The following is a 21,569-nucleotide window of genomic DNA, read 5'->3' as shown; positions in this document are numbered from 1 at the left end:
CAGTGCCTGTCATACAGTAAGCACTCAAGAAATGTGGGACCTGCAGGGCCCAACAAGATACCATCCTAACCTCTAAGTCCCCATCTTCTGCTGAGGAACACCGACCAGCAGCAACACAAAGAATAATATCATTTATGTGTTAGTTTCATCCGCTGTCTCATTTCATCCCCACACCCACCCCTAGATATATGTCCCCATTTTACAGATGAGGAAATACCTTCAGAAAGGCAAAGGAACCACCCCGAAATCACACATTACAAACCCTGGGCTGTAAACCAGGGGTTGACAAAAACTACTACCTCTGGCCAATTCGCCTGTTTTTGTTCAGCCTGATAGCTAAGAATCTTTTTCACTTTTTTAAAATAAAACTAAAAACAAAACCAGTTGTCACTGAGTCCACTTTGACAAACAGTGACCACATATGCTTCAGAGTAGAACTGTGCTCCATAGGGTTTTCAATGACTGGAAGCAGATGGACAGACCTTTCTTCTGAGGTAAAAAAAAAAAAAAAAAAAGTGGGTAAGTTCGAAACTTTCCGTTAGCAGTGGAGGGCGTTAATCATTTGCACTGCCCAGGGACACCTTTACTTTTTTAAACAGGGGGAAAAAAACAAAAGAATAATATTTTGTCGCACTTGAGAATTAGAAGAAATTTAAATTCTGGGGTTGGTAAACAAAGTGTTATTGGAACACAGCCACACTCATTCGTTTACATGTTGTCCAGGGCTGCTGTAACTACGATGGCGATGGCGGAGTGGAGGAGTTGGGACAGAGAAAGTATGGCCCCCAAAGCCTGAAGTATTTAATATCTGGCCTTTTACAGAAAAAGCCTGGCCACCCCTGCTCTAAACCACAGTCGTACAGCAACAGTTGTCCCTCCCCGAGGCCAGACACGCCATCGTTGATAACTCAGGGCCCACCCAACGGCTTTGGGGAGGGAAGAATTTCAAAATACACAGCGAAGGCAGGTCGTTGCAGGGACTCCTCCAACTGAGCGGGCCCTTGGAGAAATCGACTCCAGCTCCCTCTTTTCACAAATGAAGTCCAGAGACAGAAGGCAACTTGCCCGAGGCCACCCTGCCCTTTGCTAACAGTGCAAACAGGCCAGGTCTAGGCGCTGCCGCCTCGGGGTGGGGAGACGCGGGCGGGGGCCCAAGGTCCCAGGCGGGGCGTGCGCCCCGGGGGCCGGAGCCTCGGGCCTCGGGGGCTTCTTTTGTTCTGTGAGCTGAGCTGCCGGCCAGGAGCCCAGAGAGCAGAGCCGGACTGCAGCGGAGGTGGGCGGCGGCCTCGCCCCGGCAGGAAAGGGGCGGTGCCTGTGTTTTGGGTTCCCTCTTTCTCGCCCGCCCCCGGCCCTGCACCCAGAGCTGGCCTCTCCGTGGAGCAGAGCCCTCCTCTCCGCGGCTTATTTGTAAGATGGGTCCCCAGCTCACGCAGCCAGCTACCTGGGCCGGGGGATCTGCCAAAGGCCTTTTTCTTTCCTTCTGTTTTGTAAAGCACAGAAGACACACCCATCTCCCTAGGGCTCCGAAAGCAGCATTTGATCTTCCTGCGGTGGTGGAAACCCGAGCTCCAGGCTGATAAGGAATCGGGAGGGGCAGCTGCCGGGAGCGCTGCAGCCGCCCCACCTCCACCAGGGCTTCCCGCGGGGCTGCAATCCGAGCCCGGCCCCAGACCTGGGTGAACTGAGCCGGGCTGCCCCAGAGGAATTTAGAGGGCTCCCTTCTCCTGTAGCCTACAGAAATAATAATAGTAATATATATATATATCACACATTTATTAAGGGCGTGGCCCAGAATTGGTGCTCTGAGTCTAACTGTAGAACTGTTAAATCCTTCCCAGGTTTCTCACAGAATCCGTGAGGCCTTCGTTCCCACAAGTTTCCTTACAACTCAACCTGACCCAAATTCCCTGACCACCCTTCCATAGTGCCCTCAGGAGCCCACAGCCGATCATCAAAAAATTATGCTGCGTCCTCAGCCTCTTCCCTGGATGTCACCTTCCTGCCCTGAAACTGTTTTCCCCAGGAGCCCGATCTCTTCAGTTCTCTCAAGGGACGTTGTCTTTAATTTTCCTACACCCCCTGTAGTCAGGGCCTGGGGGGTACAGGTACAGGTAGGGGGCTCTCTTGCTTGCTACTCTGGCGTATTTCAACCCATTTCTCCTCCCCTCTGCCAAACACATCACTTCCTGTGGATTTGTTTACCGTCTGCCTTTCCCCACCACAACCCCTCTTGTTGCTGCCTCCTACCAGCTTTGTGGTCTGCGCCCTTGCTCTTCAGCTTGTGCCTCACCAATGTCTCCACCTTTAGTCCTGTCGCCAGCATTTCAGCCTCCACCTGGAGGAGCCCACTAACACCTCAGCCATTGTGTCTTAACCCCTTTGTGATCTTGCCCTGTGCTCACCGCAGGGACTTCCTCCCAGGGTCATATTCCAGACTCTTATGCCTACATCAGAGCCCTGGTGGTGTAGTGGTTAAGAGCTCGGCTGCTAACCAAAAGGTCAGCAGTTTAAATCCACCAGCTGCTCCTTGGAAACCCTATGGGGCAGTTCTACTCTGTCCTACAGGGTTGCTATGAGTCAGAACCAACTTGACAGCATCTAACAACATGCCAGGGTCACAGCTCTTCCAAGATCCCTATTTCAAGGCTCTCTCTCTCACACACCCCTCCTCTCCCTTCCAGTCACCATCTTCCCTCCAGCATGTCTTCAACTTCAACTTCATCAAAACCTCTTGTCCCTACTAGTCACTTCTGCTTTCGTTCCAGCCCTGTCCCCAGACACCCAGTTCCCCTTCCCAGATGCACCTACTAGTACTAGTTTTGCTTGAAACACTTTCTTGAAAAGTTTTTGTTCTTCCACAAAAATATGCTTGTTTTCCTCCTGCCTCACTGGATGCTTCTTCTCAGACTCCTAAACTGGTTCTTCTTCTTTGTTAGGTGCCCTCGAGTCGATTTCAACTCATAGTGACCCTATGTGACAGAGCAGAGCCGCTCCACAGAGTTTTCTAGGCTGTAATCTTTGCAGAAGCAGATCACCAGGTCTTTTTCCCGTGGACCTGCTGGGTGGGTTCAAATTGCCAAAATTTGGTTAGCAGCCCAGAGCTTAACCAAGCACCATAAAAGTGTAATGCCCCTCCCGCCAGGTGGGATTCTGGAACCCTTTCTTTTGTATGTCAATACTTCTAAGTGATCTTTTCCTAGGCTGTGGCTTTAAATAGTACATGTGTTGTAGGGGAAAAAGTATCACAAAGTTTAGTAAAGCAAAAAGAAAATTTTATTCGACATATATTCAAAAAGAGAAAAGCTGAGAAGTGGACAAGCATGCTGCCAGAGCTAACGTCTGCTGGAATCTAAGGAAATGTTACAGAATAAACAAGAATGGAAAAACAGACAAGCATACTGCCACAGCCATGTCTGCCTAAGTCCAAGGAAAGTTAGAGTCATCAGTATATAATAACATTACAAATGGGCAAAACTATTGAAAGCTTCATCTTTTTACAGACTGGCTAGAAACTGTGATTTTACATTTGAATTGTCATTCTTAATGATTATTGGTGCAGGTTTCAGTAACAACAGTCAGGAGGGTCTTCATTGGTCCAACAAATTTCTGTTCACTGTATGTTAATAGAAAAACATGAGTGGAAAGTCTTTTGTATTCTGGCTTAGGTGAAAGGTTCTCTAAAAGATATTTCCAGGATTATCCTATCTATTGTCTTTATACCTCAGGGCCCAGTCGATGTGTCCTTGTGAGTCCTTGTGAGCCCAGCTCCAGCTGGGTCACATTCTCTATGCTTAAGGACAGGGAATAATGACTCCAATATTATTTCCTAAAGCACATGTAATCCAGTCACTCCCACATGTACACCTTCAGTTCTGACTTCTGTGAACCCCAGACTCCTCTGTGTAACTACTAACTTGACAAGTCCACATGAATGTCTAATAATCATCACATGACTCTCTGATGTTTTCATGTTGATAAGATTCTCTCTCCATCTTCCCAATCCTGCTTCCTCACTCTTCCCCACTGCAGAAAATGGTACTCCAACCACAGTTGCTCAAGCCCAAACAAGGTGTCATCCTTGATTCCTCTCCTCCTTCCTCCGCCCACACCAGCCCCTCAAGAGCCCTTGTCAACTCCGAAACACACCCCTAAAGCATTCATTTCCCTTGGTCTCCCACACCTAAGTCTGAACCTCTAACACTGTCCCCTAGACTGTGGTAATACCATCTCCCCTGGTCTCCCTGCCTCTGCACCAGCCCCCTGCAGTCTTCATCTCACAGCAGTCAGAGTGACCCTGTCAGGTCAGGTCATGCCTCTGCTCAAAACTCTGCCATGGCTCCCATTTCCTTCAAAGTCCCTACAAGGGCCAGCAAGTTCCAGTGATCTGGGCCCCATTGTCTCTCCGAATTCATCTCCTGCTAGTCGCTTCAGCCACACTGCCTTCCCCCTGTTCCTCTTCCATGTGAGCTTCCATGATGGGCCATTGCACTGACTGCTCCCCCTGCCTGGCCCTCACCTCCCACATTTTGGCTCAAATGTCACCTTCTCACTGCCCAGATGAGTCGCTTTATCTTTTTAATATAAAGGTTCTGTAGGAGCCAAAGGTGATGCTGACCACGATTATGTCGTGTCGTCCTCTGGAACAGTGTCTCTCACAGGAGGCACCTCACAGATATTTTCAGAATAAATGAAATCAAATTCCCTGCAGCCTTTTGGGCCTTTGCTTTAGCAGCTCTATTCCTCCAGCTCTTTGCAGTTTAAAAGTCCAAGCCCCTCCATGGGCAGCAGCCCCCCAGTGTCTGCCACATTTTCCTGATAACATTTATCATTCATCTGATATCCTCTGGTTCCCTGTCAGTTTCTCCTACCTGGTATGTAAAGTTTCATGATAACAGGCACCTGAGTGTTTTGCTTCCCTTGGGAAACAGAATTGGGACATATTGTGTATCTCCAATTAAAAAAAAAATTGTTGCCATCTCACAGCAACTCTCTAGACAGGGTAGAACTGCCCCATAGGGTTTCCAAGGAGCACCTGGTGGATTTGAACTGCTGACCTTTTGGTCAGCAGCTGTAGCTCTTAACCACTACACCACCAGGGTTTCTGTATTTCCAATAGGCACACAATATGCTCTCGGTAAATACTGTACTACGTCAGGGTTTTCCCACCTCCGCACAATTGACATTTTGGACTGGAAAAGTCTTTGTTGTAGGGGACTAGCCTGTGCATCCTGAGATGTTTAGCAACATCCCTAGCCTCTACATGCTAGATGCTAATAGCACTCTCCAAGCCGTGACACCCAAAAATGTTGGACTCAATTCTGAGTCCTACCTTGAGCTCTTTTCTCTAATCCCTGGAATCAAAAGTTCTTTTGTGCAGAAAGATACCAGGACTGTTGAGAGAGAGAGAAGAGAGAGAGTGCACACCACTTTGGCCACCCCTTTCCTCCCAAAACAATGCCCCAAAGCCCCACACCCGAAATACCCAAAATTCCATTACGATCAAGTTGACTCTGACTCATAGGGACCCATAGGACCAAAGTCCTCCAAAACCTCCAAAAGCCCCCTCAGTTACGAAAGGTTTATAGTCATTGTAAGTTTTACCTCTTGGGCTTGTGTGTGTGTATTAGGGGTGGGGATGGAAAATGGCACCACCCCTCTCCAGCTCAATCCTTTCTATGTTTCACTCTTACCCCCAACCCAATCCTGAACAGCAAAGAGGGAGAAACAGACCTCAGGCTTTTAGATCAACTCTTTCTCCCCATATAATTCCTATCAGCAACAGCCTAGAGAACCATCCATTCATGTATTTACTCAACTAACCTTTACTTACGCATTCCCTGTGTGCTAGGTACTATGTTAAGCTCTTTATAGATTCATTATATATTTTATATCTATTTAATTTTCATGACAACTATATGAGGTTGTCTTAGTTGTCTAGTGCTGCTATACCAGAAATACCACAAATATGTGGCTTTAACAAACGGAAATTTATTTTCTCACAGTCTAGGAAGCTAGAAGTCTGAATTCAGAGAGCTGGCTCCAGAGGAAGGCTTTCTTTCTCTGTCAGCTTTGGACAAAAGTCCTGGTCTCTTCAGTTCTGCTTCCTGGTTTCTTGGAGATCTCCATGTGTTTTGGCATCTATCTCTGCTTCCTTGTTTAATTTCTTTTATATCTTAAAAGAGATTGATTCAAGATACACCCTACACTAATCCTGCATCATTAACATAACAAAGACAGCATATTCCCAAACAGGACTATAACCACAGGTACAGGGGTTATGATTTACAACACTTATTTTGGGGGGACATGATTCAATCCATAACAGGGGTGGTTAATGTTATATGTTCCCCTCCCCATCATTTTACAGATAAAGAAACTGAGAGACACAGAAAAAAGGTCTGGAGTCAGTTTTCTGCAGAATTTTAAGACCACTCTCCTGAAATCCAGGCTAGTGAGTCCAATCCTAGTGTGCAAATGGTTAACACATTCAGCTGCTATCTGAAAGGTTGAAGGTTTGAGTTCACCAAAGGTACCTCGGAAGAAAGGCCAGGTGATTTACTTCCAAAAAATCAGCCACTGAAAAACCTATGGAGCACAGTTCAACTTTGACACCCGGGTAGCCATGAATTTAGGTGGACCCAAGGCATCTGGTTTGCAGCTGTATCTTCTCATTTTGAGTCATACCACATCAGCAAATGAAGGTCCCCAAACCTTGCTCCATCCACATCATTAAGGTCAACTCTACTTTGAGGAGGCAGCTCTTCTCCAGTCATCTTTTGAGTGCCTTCCAACCTGGAGGGGCTCATCTTCCAGCATTATATCAGACAATGTTCCTCTGCTATTCATAAGGTTTTCACTGGCCAATTCTTTTCAGAAGTAGACTGCCAGGTCCTTCTTCCTAGTCTGTCTTAGTCTGGAAGCTCAGCTGAAACCTGTCTACCATGGGTGACCCTGCTGGTATTTGAATACCAGTGGCATAGCTTCCAGCATCACAGCGACATGCAAACCCACCCCCACAGTGTGACAAACTGACAGATGCAGGGAGGGGGCTTCATTTACTGATGTGGCGTGACTCAAAATGAGAAGAAACAGATGCAAATATGCATTAATATTTGAACTTGGAATGTACAAAGTACGAATCTAGGAAAATTGGAAATTGTCAAAAATGAAGTGGAACGCATAAACATTGATATCCTAGGCATTAGAGAGCTGAAATGGACTAGTATTTTGAACTGGACAGTCATATGGTCTGCTATGCTGGGAATGATGACTTGAAGACGAATGGTGTTGCATTCGTCAAAAAGAACATTTCAGGATCTATCCTGAAGTCCATACTGTTGGCGTATGGATATATACTATCACTGACAGTATGTGAGACAGTCTTGTCATACTGTTATTAAATTATGGTGACATGTGCAAAGACCTGGAGATAAAAAACCAAAAGGGAAGAACACGCTCGGTGTTTCTCAAGCTGAAAGAACTGAAGAAAAAATTCAAACCTCGAGTTGCAATATTGAAGAATTCTACAGGGAAAATATTAAATGACACAGGAAGCATCAAAAGAAGAAGGAAGGAATACAAAGAGTCACTATACCAAAAAGAGTTTGTCAAAGGCCAATCATTGCAGGAGGTAGCTTATGATCAGGAATCGATGGTACTGAAGGAAGAGGTCCAAGCTGCACTGAAGGCATTGGCAAAAACAAGGCTCCAGGAACTGACAAAAAACCAATTCGGATGTTTAAACAAATGGATGCAGCACTGGACGTGCTCACTTTTTTATGCCAAGAAAATTTGAAAGACAGCTACCTGGACGACTGACTAGAAGAGATCCATACTTATGCCTATTCCCAAAAAAGGTGATCCAACCAAATGTGGAAATTATTAAATAACATCAATAATATCACACACAAATAAAATTTTGCTGAAGATCATTCAAAAGTGGCTGCAACAGTACATCAACAGGGAACTGCCAGAAATTCAAGCCGGATTCAGAAGAGGACATGGAACAGGGGATATCACTGCTGATGTCAGATGGATCCTGGCTAAAAGCAGAGAAAACCAGAAAGATGTTTACCTGTGTTTTATTGACTATGCAAAGGCATTGGACTGTGTGGATCATAACAAATTATGGATAACACTGCAAAGAATGGGAATCCCAGAACACTTCATTTGTACTCATGAGGAACCTGTACAGAGATTAAGAGGCAGTCATTCAAACAGAACAAGAAGATACTGCATGGTTTAAAGTCAGGAAAGGTGTGCATCAGGGTTGTATCCTTTCACCATACTTCCCCAATCTGTATGCTGAGCAAAATAATTCTAGAAGCTGGACTGTATGAAGAAGAATGGGGCATCAAGATTGGAGGAAGATGCATTAACAACCTGAGTTATGTGGATGACACATCCTTGCTTGCCCAAGTGAAGAGGACTTGAAGAGCTTACTGATGAAGATCAAAGACCACAGCCTTCTTCGGTATGGATTACACCTCAACGTAAAGAAAACAAAAACCCTCACAACTGGACCAGTAAGCAGCATCATGATAAATGGAGAAAATAGTGAAGTTGTAAAGAATTTCATTCTACTTGATTCCATAATCAACAGCCATGGAAGCAGCAGTCAAGAAATCAAAAGATGCACTGCGTTGGGCAAATCTGCTGAAAAAAGTCCTCTCTAAAGCGTTAAAAAGCAAAGATGTCACCTTGAAGACTAAGGTGCGCCCGACACAAGCCATGGTGTTTTCAATTGCCTCATATACATGCAAAAGTTGGACAATGAATAAGGAAGATGGAAGAAGAATTGACACCTTTGAATTGTGGTGTCGGTAAAGAATATTGAATATACCCTAGACTGCCAAAAGAACGAACAAATCTCTTTTGGAAGAAATACAGCCAGAATGCTCCTTAGAAGCAAGGATGGCAAAACTATATCTCACATACTTTGGACGTGTTATCAGAAGGGATCAGTCCCTGGAGAAGGACATCATGCTTGGTAGAAAAAAAAAGAGGGTCAGCAAAAAAGAGGAAGATCCTCAAGGAGATGGATTGACACAGTAGCTGCAACAATGGGCTCAAGCATAGCAACAATTGTGAGAATGGCACAGGATGGGGCAATGTTTCCTTCTGCTATACACAGGGTCACTATGAGTTGGAACTGACTCGAGGGCACCTAACAAGAACAGCAACAACAAGGCACCTGGTTTAAGTCCAGCCAGGCCCTGAACAGAGCCCCCTGAAAGCCCTTCAGGCATCTCACACCTGTCGGGTCAGGAATGGAACTTGTCTCTCCTCCCCACACTTCTCTTCAGCGATTCCTGTGGTGGGATGGACTGCTTTTGTGTGGCCTTTCTTGCCATGGACTTGTAACTCACTTGGGTGGGACTGTGCAAATAAAATAACCGTGGCCCACCAAAGGGGTTGGTCAGTTTTGCCATCTCACTAGGCTTAAAAGAGAGCCAATTTCAGAGTAGACAGAGGATCTCACCACCACCAAGGAAGAAGGGCCAAGAGCGGGGCACATCTTTGGACCCAGGATTCCTGAGCTGAGAAGCTCCTGGAACCAGGAGACCAAGAACAGAGAGAGAGAGAGTTGTAACACTGAAGACAGTAAAAGGCAGTGGCAGAGAAACTGGCAGGAGAGGGTGCAGTGGGCTTCTCAGCCCACAGATCAAGAAAGCTGAGTGCCTTCTGGCAGGAGGCTTGCTGGCAGAGTGGGGTGCCTCAGGACACTTATCAGCAGAGCTAAAAGAGCTTTGTAACGCTTGCCTGAACACAGCAGAGGCCTGGCTGAGGGGCCAGAGAGAGACCGCCTGTGGGAAAGCTAAGAAGAGGCTGTCCTGATTGAAGACCTGTATCTTAGGTGTTCCTGAACCTGAATTATAACCTGTCACTTCCTTACTAAAACCCATAATTGTGAGTATGGTATGTGACTTCTGTGTAGCCATTGCAACGAATTATTGAACCCAGCAGGGGAAGTACAAAGTGCTGTGGGAGAGATGGTTGGTGTCAGAATTGGTAAGGGTGGCTGAGGGAGGAGGCATGCTTGACCTCCACCTTATAGGGATCAGCCTTGGGCTCTTGATCTTGATTCTCCTTCCCCCTTGTGAAGTTAGAGGTCAGCCACACCATTTTTTACAGTTCCTCATGCCTCTGCCCCCGCCCTGCCATTTGCCTATCATTTTCAGTCAGAAAATAGGCCTGTCCCCTGTTCCTCACTCCCAAACCTAATCAATCCTTATCTCCTGAAAACTCCACCAAAACATATCCCACTGAATAATTCCTCCAGACCCCAGCTTTCTAAATGCAAATCAACAGGCCTGATACTCTGCCGTGGTTCCAGGATAAAGTCCAAACTCCGACTACTTGTTCCACCTCTCTCATCCAACCCTGCCCCACCAGAACTAAAGCTCTGGCCCCTGCTATTATGGAATTGGAGCTGTCTCAGAGCTCTGAGCCTCTGCCTGCTGGGCCCTCCCTCTTTGCCTGGACAAGGCTTAAAAAACCCGTTACCTCTGAGTAGGTGCTGACTCATGGCAACCTCATGTGTGCCAGAGTGGAACTGCTCCACAGGGCTTTCAATGGCTGGTTTTTCAGAAGTCGATCACCAGGTCTTTCTTCTGAGGTCCCTCTGGGTAGGCTTGAACTGCCAAGCTTTTGGCTAGCAGCTGAGCATGTTAACTATTTACACTACCCAGGAACTTCCGACAGTGCTTACTTGGCCTTTAAGACTCAGTTTGGCCTTCTCTGGCTCCTAGGACTGGATCAGGCAACCTCTGCTGGCGTGCCATAACACCCAGTGCTCACCCCTACCATTCCTGTTTCGTACTGGAATTGATTGGCATCTGTCCTGTCCCTCAAGTGGAATGCAAACTGCAGGGGCACTGGGATCTCTTTGGTCTTGTAAGCAAGAGCCTGGCACACAGCAGGCACTCAATATTATATTTGTTGAATGAGTGGATCAGTTAATGAACCGGTAGCTGCATCAGTCCCCGGTGCCCAGCACTGAGCTAAGCACGTAGCGTATGTCGTCACAAGCATGTGAGGTCTTCACATTCGTACCCTGGAGTGGCAGAGAGCCTTGGCTTTGGAGCAAGATAAACAGGTTTGCGTTCTGTTTCTAACACGATTTCTGCTACATTAAGCAAGTTACATGGTCTCACTGTGCCTTAGATTTTCCAACTATAAAATAGGATAAAACTATCTTCTTTAAGTGGTTGTGATAGAAAGCATGGCCTGTGTGAAGGGCTCAGCAGACAGCACTTACTAAACGGTAGTTGTGTCTATTTCTGCTCCTCAGCAGGATGGCAAAGACGTGGCCTTGAGGGTCAGGTTGCCTGGATCCAAATCTTGGCTGTACCACGTATTAGCTGTGTGACTTTGAGCAAATTATTCAACCATTGTGCACCTGAGTTTCGCCACATGTAAACTGAGGTAATAGTACCCATCTCACAGAGTTGCTGTGAGAATGAGACAATGCATGTAAGAACTTAGCACCAAAACTCAAACCGAGCTCGTTGCTGTCAATTTGATTCCAACTCACAGCAGCCCTATAGGACAGAGTAGAATTGCCCCATAGAGTTTTCAGGAAGCAGCTGGTGGATTCAAACTGCAGACCTTTTTTGGTTAGCAGTGGAACCCTTAACCACCACACTACCAGGGTCCTGCAGTTAGCACCAAACCAAAACCAAACCCCTTGCCGTCGAGTCGATTCCCACTCCAAATGACCCTATAGGACAGAGTAGAACTGCCTCATAGGGTTTCCAAGGAGCACCTGGCAGATCTGAGCTGCCAGCCTTTTGGTTAGCAGTGGTAGCACTTAACCACTACACCACCAGGGTTTCCCACTAGGCCACTAGGGTTTCCACTAGAGCACAGTGCCCCAATAATGGTTGGTTGTATTTTTAGCTATAATTTCTATAGCATACTTAAGTCCTGTAACGTAGTGTGATGGGCAGGAACCCTGGTTCTCTGTGATTTCTGCTCTCTGCTGCTCAGTTTTCACATCTGGACAGTGGGTCAGCTCAGTGGGCTCCCTCCAACTCTAAAATGCCATGATTCTGAACCCTGCCTCCTCTTTGTCATCCCTGGCACCCTCTCACTGCTTCTGAGCCCACTTTCAGGACTCCTTCCAAGGAAACAAGAAAGACCCCTTCTCCCTCTCTCCAACCCAGCTCCCTTGGCCTCATCCAAGTAGACTTACTCTGTGCCTCATCCACTCTGGGGTCCCTGTGCTTCCTGTCTTTCCCACCAGTCTACTTTCAGCGAGTGTTAATGGGTTAATCAGAGACGCTAATGGAACCAACAGGAACCCAGTGTTAGCTGCTAATGGGTTGCCCCATCTGCCCTCCCTGTAACACAATGCCTCCACCCTGGTAAAAGGCACTCAGGGATTTCCTGTTGTCTCCAATCTGCTGATTTCTGACATCTTGAAAGGCAGAGGGCTGGAGGGGCAGGAGGTGGATTGATTGACCTGGGGACAGGTTAGAGAGGCTTTGAGCCAGCAGTCAGGACATCTGGGGTCGCAACCAAGCTCAGTCACTGACTGCCTGTGTGAGTTTATACAAACCCACTCCCTGCTGTGCGCCTCAGTTTCCTCATTTGTCAAATCAGGTAGGTTGGGCTGTTAAGGCCTTGCTAGAGCTAATATTCTGGAATGATCAAATCCTGTCCTGTTTGTAGCTGCGAGGTAAATGTCTTTTCACTGCCATTTAATGTTCAGAAACTATTCGGTATCTGCTATGTGCCAGCCAATGCCAGGTGCCATGGAGCGGGGTGGATGAGGCCCAGTTCCTCCCCCAGAAGCCCCAGTCTCCATGCCATCCTGCTACCGTTTTCTCTGTTGTTGTTGTTAGTTGCCATCCAGTTCATTCCAACTCATGGAGACCCCATATGTGTAGGGTTTCAGATTGCCAGGCCTTTCTTCTGAGGTGCCTCTGGGAGGGTTTGAACCACCAACCTCTCAGATAGTAGTCAACTGCTTAACCATTTGTGCTACTCAGGGACTCCTCTGCTATTGTTTTCTCTTCACAAAATGAAGGTGGGAGAGAAGGGAAGCCTCCACACTTACTGAAGACCTTCTGTGTGCCAGGCCCAGGAATGATAAGGACAGTTTCAGATCATTCATTCCTTTCCATTCTTGGACAAGACCATGCTCTCTTGCTTCCTGGCCTTTCCACAAGCCAATCCCTATGCCCAGAATAGTCATTTCTCTCCCTTCTCTTTGCCTGGCTAACTCGATTTATTCTTCAGGCCTTGCCTTCATTAATTCATTGAACCTATACTTATTGAGCATTTACCATGAGCCACACTGTACCAGTGATCCAGGAATGAAAAGACACACTTGGTCTCTCTCTTCTCGGAGCTTCCAGATTCTTATGAGAGGAGACAGTCTATTAAACAATTTCACAAATGGATAAAATAATTTACTTTGGGATTAACATATGAAAGACTGATACAAGGGCTGAGACAGAAGGTGGGGTGGGGCACTCTTTGGAGAGGCAACAGCAGTGCACAGCTCACAGGCAGGAAGAGGAAAGAGAACGGCTTGTTAGAAGAATGGAAAGCCCAGTGTGGCCTGAGCAGCAAGGGAGGAAAAGAGAGGAGAGAGGCAGGAACAGATGAGCCTGGAGGCCCTTCCTAGGGAAGCCACATCTCTGTCCTCCCTCACTCAGGTTGGCATCCAGCCCCCTTCCCTTCCCTATCATAGCACCTGCCACACTGTATTGTCACAGCCTGCTCATTTCTCTGACTCCTTAACTAGCTCGTGAGTTCTTAAGGCTGCCTCCTGTGAGTGCTGTATCCTCTACTCTTAACTCACTGCAAAAAGCGAAGTACTTACTATTGGGAAGAGCTCCGAATACACTCCCTCCCTTCTGTGCCATCTGTCAACAGCAGCACCATTCATCTGGCAGGGACTCAATAAAAAACCCAGGACTCATCCTGGACATCAGCAAGACCTGTCCCCTCTACCTCTCAGACCATCCAGGTCCACCCTCTTCTCGTCTCACCAGCCCACCACCTTAGCCCAAACCACCATGATGGCTGCTCAGCTGCTCTGTCTTCTACCTCTGTCGTATCACTCCTGCTCAAAATGTTGGCAACCACGTCTTTCTTCTTTTTCTTTTAACTGTGCAGACTGGAAAACAAAACAAAACCAAAAGCACAGTCGCTTCTCATTGTGCTTAAAATAAAATCTTTATCCCAGCCTCCAAGTCCTTGCTCATCTGTCCTTCCTCCATATGTCTCCCATCTCATCTCCTACATGCTCCTCTTTGCTCTTCTAGCCACACCAAGAGCACTCCCTCTCTCTTGTTTTTCTTTTTCAGAACCTTACGTATTTCAATGCTTATTCCTGCCTCGGTGTCTTTACAGGGACTGGTCCCTCCACCTAGAATGTTCCTTCTGCATATTTCCACACGGCTGCCCCCTGCTCACTCAAACTCAACTCAAATGTCACCTCCTTGAAGGGAGCTTTGAGACTACCCACCCCTCCCCATTATTGCTTGCCATCCTATGCTCTCTTAGCTCTACCAATATTTCCTCTCTTATTTATTCAGTTGTTTATGCTTTTTTTTTTTTGCTCACTGTCAGCCTTCTGTCTCACAAAGGTAAACTGCAGGAGAGCAGGAGACACATCAGGCTTTTACACGGCTGTAGAACCTGGCATATCATAAGCCAAAAACCAGTTGCCATCAAGTCTACTCCAACTCATGGCGACCCTATGTGTGTCACAGTAGAACTGTGCGCGCCATAGGATTTTCAATGGCTGATATTTTGGAAGCAGATCGCCAGGCCTTTCTTCTGAGGTGCCTTTAGGAGGGCTTGAACCTCCAACCTTTTTGTTAGTGGCTGAGGGACTCCTGGCACGTCATCATAGACCCTCAGCTATTGTTTGTTGGATGCATGAAAGAATTTATTGATCTCCTTTATAATGACAGGCTCAGTTCTAAGCACCTCAAGTACATTATCTGGCTGAATCTTGAAGCAACCCTGAGAGAAATACTGTGGCTTAAAGAATTGAAGTGACTTGTCTAAGGTCACGTGATGCCGCCTGGGTTCAAACCAGCCTATCCCCCAAGACCACAGCAATCATAACCTGGAGCTCATCAAACGCTGAACATATACATGTTACATGAATGAATCAGTGAATGAGTGAGCAAACAAAGTGTAAACACCTGAATTGAGTGTTCAGTGCCTGTATGACAGGCATGCCCAGCTTTAAGAAGTTCACCATCTTCATCCTCTTTGGTCTCTGTTTCTGGTGGGGAGAGGTGGCAGTACTCTCATTAACTGAGGGACCATGGGGTGCCCAGCACTGTACCCCTGTACCCGACGAACCCTGTAGTTATCTGCTCTGCCCAGAGCAGCGGCTGCCAGCGCGGGAACCCCAGGGAGCCTCCCGGTAGCTGCGGGCTGTCCTCCGGGCGGGCGGGAGGCCCTGCTATCTCGTGAGAGCCGTCTTCCTGGCTGACTGCCCGCCCCCCCTGCCAGCCGGAGCGCCTTAGCTCATCAATCACGCCGCTGCACTCTGCCAGGCCTTATCTCCGAGGAAGACAAGTCGACTAAGATGGGAATGGGCCGCAGGCTCAGGAGAGAATCGAAGTCACCGCGAGGGGGGAGAAGAAGAGGCCCAGAAGACAGCCAAGGAGCTTGATCGATCCCCCTTGGCTAAGGAGGGTCGATTTGGGGGGAGGGCAGGGGCAGGGTTTTCACTGGTAAAGAAGTGGGGTGAAGACGAGAGGTGGGGAAAACGCTGGGGTGGGCGGGGTGGTTTCCCACTGTAACGGAAATGCAGCCTGGCCTGGTGCCCTGCCAGCTGCCGCAGCCCCGCGGAGCAGCCTGACAGCTCTGGGAAGGTGGGCAGGTTATGGCGGATGACGTATTGCAGGCCTCAGCGGTGCTCCCGCCCTGCTTGGGATCCATGTGGCCTTGATTCTCAGCACCCCTGCTTCTCCAACGCTGAGGAAGAGGGGTGGCAGGGAGAGACTGGGGCCTTTCTGTCTTCACCACTGCCGCCTCCTTTCTCAGATCTGAGCCTCCTGGGACTGGAATTTACACTTGCTCCCCAGAGAGGTTTTTTTTTTTTCCCCCAGAGAGGTTCAGCGGCAAGTCAGAATGTCTGAGCCTAAAGGCCCCTTAGAGATCTAGTTCAGACAGGCAAATTGGCAACCCTTGGCTTTTGTTTTTTGTTTTGCTTTTCTTTCTGCACAGTTAAAAAAAAAAAGTTGCTAACATTTGAACCGGAAGAGAATGTGCGCCTAAAAATGTGGATTCCTGGTTTCTCTGGAAAATCTGAAAGTGTGGCAACTCTGGGCTGCCTTCCCAGAGCTGAGTTGTGGCTGCTCCAGACAGAGCCCACCACGCCTACCGTTATGGACTGAATTGTCTCCCCCCAAAATGTGTTGTAAATCCTAACCCCTATCCCCCCAGCACCTAACCCCTATACATGTGGATATAATCCCATTTGGAAATCGGGTTTTCTTTGTTAGGTTAATGGGGCTATGATCAGGGTAGGGTGTGTCTTAAGTCAATCACTTTTGAGATACAAAAGGAGCAGTTTAGACACAGAAGCAAGCAAGGACAAACTAAGGAACACTGATGCCACCAAGGGACAGAAAAGCAGACGGTGAAAAGAGACAAGGACCTTCCCCCAGAGCTGACAGAGAGAAAGCCTTCCCCTAGAGCTGGTACCCTGAGTTTGGATTTCTAGCCCCCTGACTGTGAGAAGGGAAACCTTGGTGGCGTAGTGGTTAAGTGCTACAGCTGTTAACCAAAGGGTCGGCACTTCGAATCCCCCAGGTGCTCCTTGGAAACTCTATGGGGCAGTTCTACTCTGTCCTATAGGGTTGCTATGAGTCGGAATCGACTCGACGGCACTGGGGTTGGGTTAACTGTGAGAAAATAAATTTCTGTCTGTTAAAGCTGCCCATTGTGGTATTTCTGGTATACAAAAAACCAAACCCGTTGCCATTGAGTTGATTCTGACTCATAGCAACTTTATAGGACAAAGTAGGACTGCCCCATAGGGTTTCCAAGGAGCCCCTGGTGGGTTCGAACTGCTGACCTTTTGGTTAGCAGCCGTAGCTCTTCACCACTACATCACCAGGGTTTCCGTTTCTGGTATAGCAGCACTAAAGAAAAAAAAAAAAAAAGAAAAGACCTACATCACCCCTTTGTTACTGACCAGGCCCCTGAGGGCTTTGAATTTTCCACCCTCACCCATTCCAACCCTCTCACTGGGGAAACTGAGGCTCACCATGGGAAACGGACGTGATCAGGGTCTCCCGAGTGGCAGTGAGCCCTGGAGCAGAAAAGTCTCCAGGTTTATATCTCAGAGCTGCCTCTTATGGGCTGTATGACCTTGGGCAAATAACTGAACACCTTTAAGCTTCGGTTTTTTCATCTATGAAATGGAGATAATGGCAGTACCTTGTGAGGAATAAATTAGAAACTGCATATTTAACATTTAGCCTGATGCCTTATATATTTACACAGAAGGTATTCTTACTTTTGAGTAAATAATACATACAGTAATATGTGTTCCAGTTTCTATGGCTACAAAATGTACAAGTTAAAACAACAATTTATTATTGTCTCTCGTGGTTCTGTGGGTTGACTTGGTTCAGAGGGGTGGTTTTCACCTGGGTCTCATGTTCCTGTGGTCACATGGCTGCTGGGGTGCCATCATCTGAATCCTTGGCTGGAGCAGAGTTTCCAAGATGGCTTCCTCACATAGTCAGCTGGGAGCTCAGATGGGGCTATTGACCACAGTGCCTACCTTTGGCCACTCCACATAGCTTAGGCTTCTAGCATGCTGGCTGGAGTCAGAAAGTCCCAGGAGCCAGCAATCCAAGAGAACCAGGCAGAAGCTGCATGACTGATAATGATCCAGCCTTAGAAGTCACATGGTATAACTTCCACAATTTTCTACTGGTCTAAGCGGTAGCAAACCAACTTACATTCAACAGGAGGGGACCTAGTCCAATTCTCAAAGAATTTGGGGGCCATGTTTTAAAACTACTCTTTCTCCCCAGGGCTGAATTACCCTCCCTAGCTGCAACCACTTGTTGTTGGCTGTAGTTGAGCCATTTTCGACTCCTAACAACCCCATGTTACAGAGTAGAACTGTCCCATAGGGTGTTCTGGGCTGTAATCTTTAGGGAAGCAGATTTCAAGTCTTTCCTTTGTGCAGCCACTGGGTGGGTTCAAACCACCAACCTTTCAGTTAGCAGCGAGAGTATGTCTTCTCAGAGAGTCCACACGTACATAGGCATGAGAGTTAATCGTATACAGAAATCCCTTAGTATCCACTCTGGTTATCCAAGTACTCACTATTCCAACTCAGGAACCAAATGGATTCAGAAAACCTCATGGCATCAGAAGCAAGAGAGAATGAAGAAAACTAAAGACACAAGGGAAAGGTTAGTACAAAGGACTAATGGACCACAACTACCACAGCCTCCACCAGACTGAGTCCAGTACAACGAGATGGTGCCTGGCTACCACCACTGACTGCTCTGACAGGGATAACAATAGAAAAGGTTCTGGACAGAGCTGGAGAAAAATGTAGAACAAAATTCTAACTCACAAAAGAAGACCAGACTTACTGGCCTGACAGAGACTGGAGAAACCCTGAGAGTATGGCCCCAGACACCCTTTTGGCTGAGTAATGAAGTCATTCCTGAGGTTTACCCTTCAGCCAAAGGTTAGATGGGCCCATAAGAGAAGATGAGACTAAATGGGCACACCAGCCCAGGGGCAAGGACTAGAAGGCAGAAGGAGACAGGAAACTGGCAATAGGGATCCCAAGGTCGAGAAGGGAGAGTGTTGACATGCAGTGGGGTTGGTAACTGGTGTCACAAAGCAATATGTGTACTAACCATTTAATGAGAAGCTAGTTTGCTCTATAAACCTTCATGTAAAGTATAATTCAAAAAAGAAAGAAAGAAAACCTCATGGATGAAGTACTTGCTGTCATGTTCTTGCTCTTTGCTATCAGAAAGGAAATGCAGGAGTCAAAGATTCCAGTAATGTGGCATCCCTTACTATTCAAACCCTCATTACATGAATTCAGAAACCAAATAGATTTGGATAGTAAGGGATGCTTGTATAAACACACCCAAAATCACCTCTTTTCCCCTTACAAATGTGACTATACTAGACAAACTGTTCTGTACCTTGTGTTTTTCATGTAATGATTTATCTCAGAGATCAGCCTGCTTCGGCACAAGTAGATAAACCTCCTTTTTTGTAAAAGCACAGAGCATTCCATTGTTCAAATGCACCATAATGTGTTTAATTAAATCACCTTCTCTCGGGCACTTGGTTTTTTTTCCTCCCATAAGCCATGCTGCAGTGAATAGCTTTGTCCAGGAGTCTTTGTGCATGTGTGCAAGATTATCTGTGCGATAAATTCCCAGAGGTAGAACGCTGGGTCAGAGAGGAGGGTTCCTGTAATCATCTCTATTTTATCCTGCAGGGTAGGCTCAGACCCCACATCTTCTCCTGGGTTCTGTTCCAGCCCTTTTGCTTGCACAGTGAGGATTCTCCGAAATCAGCTGCCGTTTCCCACGCTGTCACCTCTGGGATCCTGCCTTTTTTCAGGGCAGCAGGTGGCAGCTGTCTCTCAACCATCAATGAGGTCACACTGATGTCTGCAGAGGTGAGGGGAACGAGGGGACTCAGAAGGGAGAGAAATAATGGCCTTTGCAAAAGGAGGACGTGGGGAGCTGGGAGGTGCCTCACCCTTGGCTTGTTTGCCTCCCATTTTCGGCAACTGCTGTTTATCTGTTTCTCTCAAACCCCAGAGCAGTCGCTGAGGGTGATTCAGGCTGTTCTTACTCACTAAAGGGGGAAGCAAGAGCTTGCTTCTTGCCACAGGATGCAGACCCAGCTGAGCAGAGCTGTCTGTAGAAGCTTCCAGAAATGAAAAGGCCAAGGAAAGGAAGCACTGTTTGGGGGCCCAGTAGCCCCGTCCCTGCTTTTCAGGTATCACAGGATACACCATAACTGTCTGTGCTGGGCACGACATTGGACCAGGGGTCAGAGTCCTAAATTCATGTCCCACCCTCTGTGTCCCCAGCTCCCATCTATTGCACACTCACCCTAACATGCCCTACATGTTGATAAGGCTGTATGGCATAGTGGGTGTGCTGGCCATTTATCGTTGGCCTTTAGATCCGTTCCCCACCCTGCCCCTGCTGTGCACAGCATCATACCAGGCTGACATTTCCTGGCACCCCTGCTACCTGGCTACAGGGAGACACACAGCAGAGGGTGAAGAATTCTGGGTGTATGTCCTATTTCCCTCTTTCTCTGCTTCAGGTGGAGTCTCTGGCAGTGGCTGCGTCTCCTCTGTGGCTCCAGGGTGTGGCTTCTTCCTCCAGTGTCCTCACTCCCACCAGATGGCCATGGCTTCTGAGCTCCAGCAACGCTAATCCTCTCCATTTGGCGCTCCAGCCCTGGGGTAATAGTGATCCCCTATAGTTGTTAATTGCTGGGTTGCCTCACCTTTCCTTAATTTTTTAGCTCTTGCCCTCATGACGCAGTGGTTAAGAGTTTGGCTGCTAAACAAAATGTCAGCTGTTTGAATCCACCAGCTGTTCTTTGGAAACTCTGCGAGACAGTTCTACTCTGTCCTGTAGGGTGGCTGTGAGTCGGAATTGACTCAACAGCAATGGGTTTTTTTTGGAGTTGTTCAGCTGCTCTCTGGAGTCCCTGTGGGTACAAAGGGTTAAGACACTTGGCTGCTAACCAAAAGATTGGAGGTTTGAGTCTACCTGGGAAGAAAGGCCTGATGAAGTATTTCCCAAAAAATCAGCCATGGAAAACCCTATGGAGCGCAGTCCTACTCTAGCACACATGGGGTAGCCAAGAGTTGGAATCAACTCCACGGCAACTGGTTAACCCCTCTCTAACTAGTTGCCTGAGGAGCCCTGGTTGTACAGTGGTTAAAGTGTTTGGTTGCTCACCAAGGGGTTGGTGGCTTGAACCCACCAGCTGTTCCAGGGGAGAAAGATGTGGTGGTCTGTTTTCATAAAGATAACAGCCTTAGAAAGCCTCTGGGGCAGTTCTACTCTGTGCTATAGGGTCTCTGTGAGTCAGAATCAACTCAGCAGAAATGGGTTTGTTTTTGGTTTTATTTTGTTTTAACTAGTAGCCCATATTAAATTCCTTCTCTTCAACTCTCTGGCTTTGGTTTTGATTTCCTGCCTCAGTCACCACTGACACAGTGGGTGAGCTCACGGACTCAGATCGGAATGCCTGGATTCCAATCCCAGCTCTGCCATTCACGAGATGTGAGACGTAGAGTAAATTATTTTAGCTCCTTGGGCCTTAATTTCTTCATGTGTAAAGTGGGGATCATATCCATGTCTACCTCAGGGTTGTTGTGAAGGTTAATTGAATTAATAGTTTACAAAGTGCTTAGAACAATGCTTGGAATAAAAAAAAAAGAAATTCATCGCCATCAAGTTGATTTTGACTCATAGAGACCCTATGCGACAGAATAGAACTGCCCCATAGGGTTTCTAAGAAGCCGCTGGTGAATTCGAATTGCCAGCCTTTTAGTTAGC

The sequence above is a fragment of the Loxodonta africana genome, chromosome 2 (assembly GCF_030014295.1).
Source record: "Loxodonta africana isolate mLoxAfr1 chromosome 2, mLoxAfr1.hap2, whole genome shotgun sequence".
NCBI lineage: Eukaryota > Metazoa > Chordata > Mammalia > Proboscidea > Elephantidae > Loxodonta > Loxodonta africana.
This window is presented reverse-complemented; position numbering follows the sequence as displayed.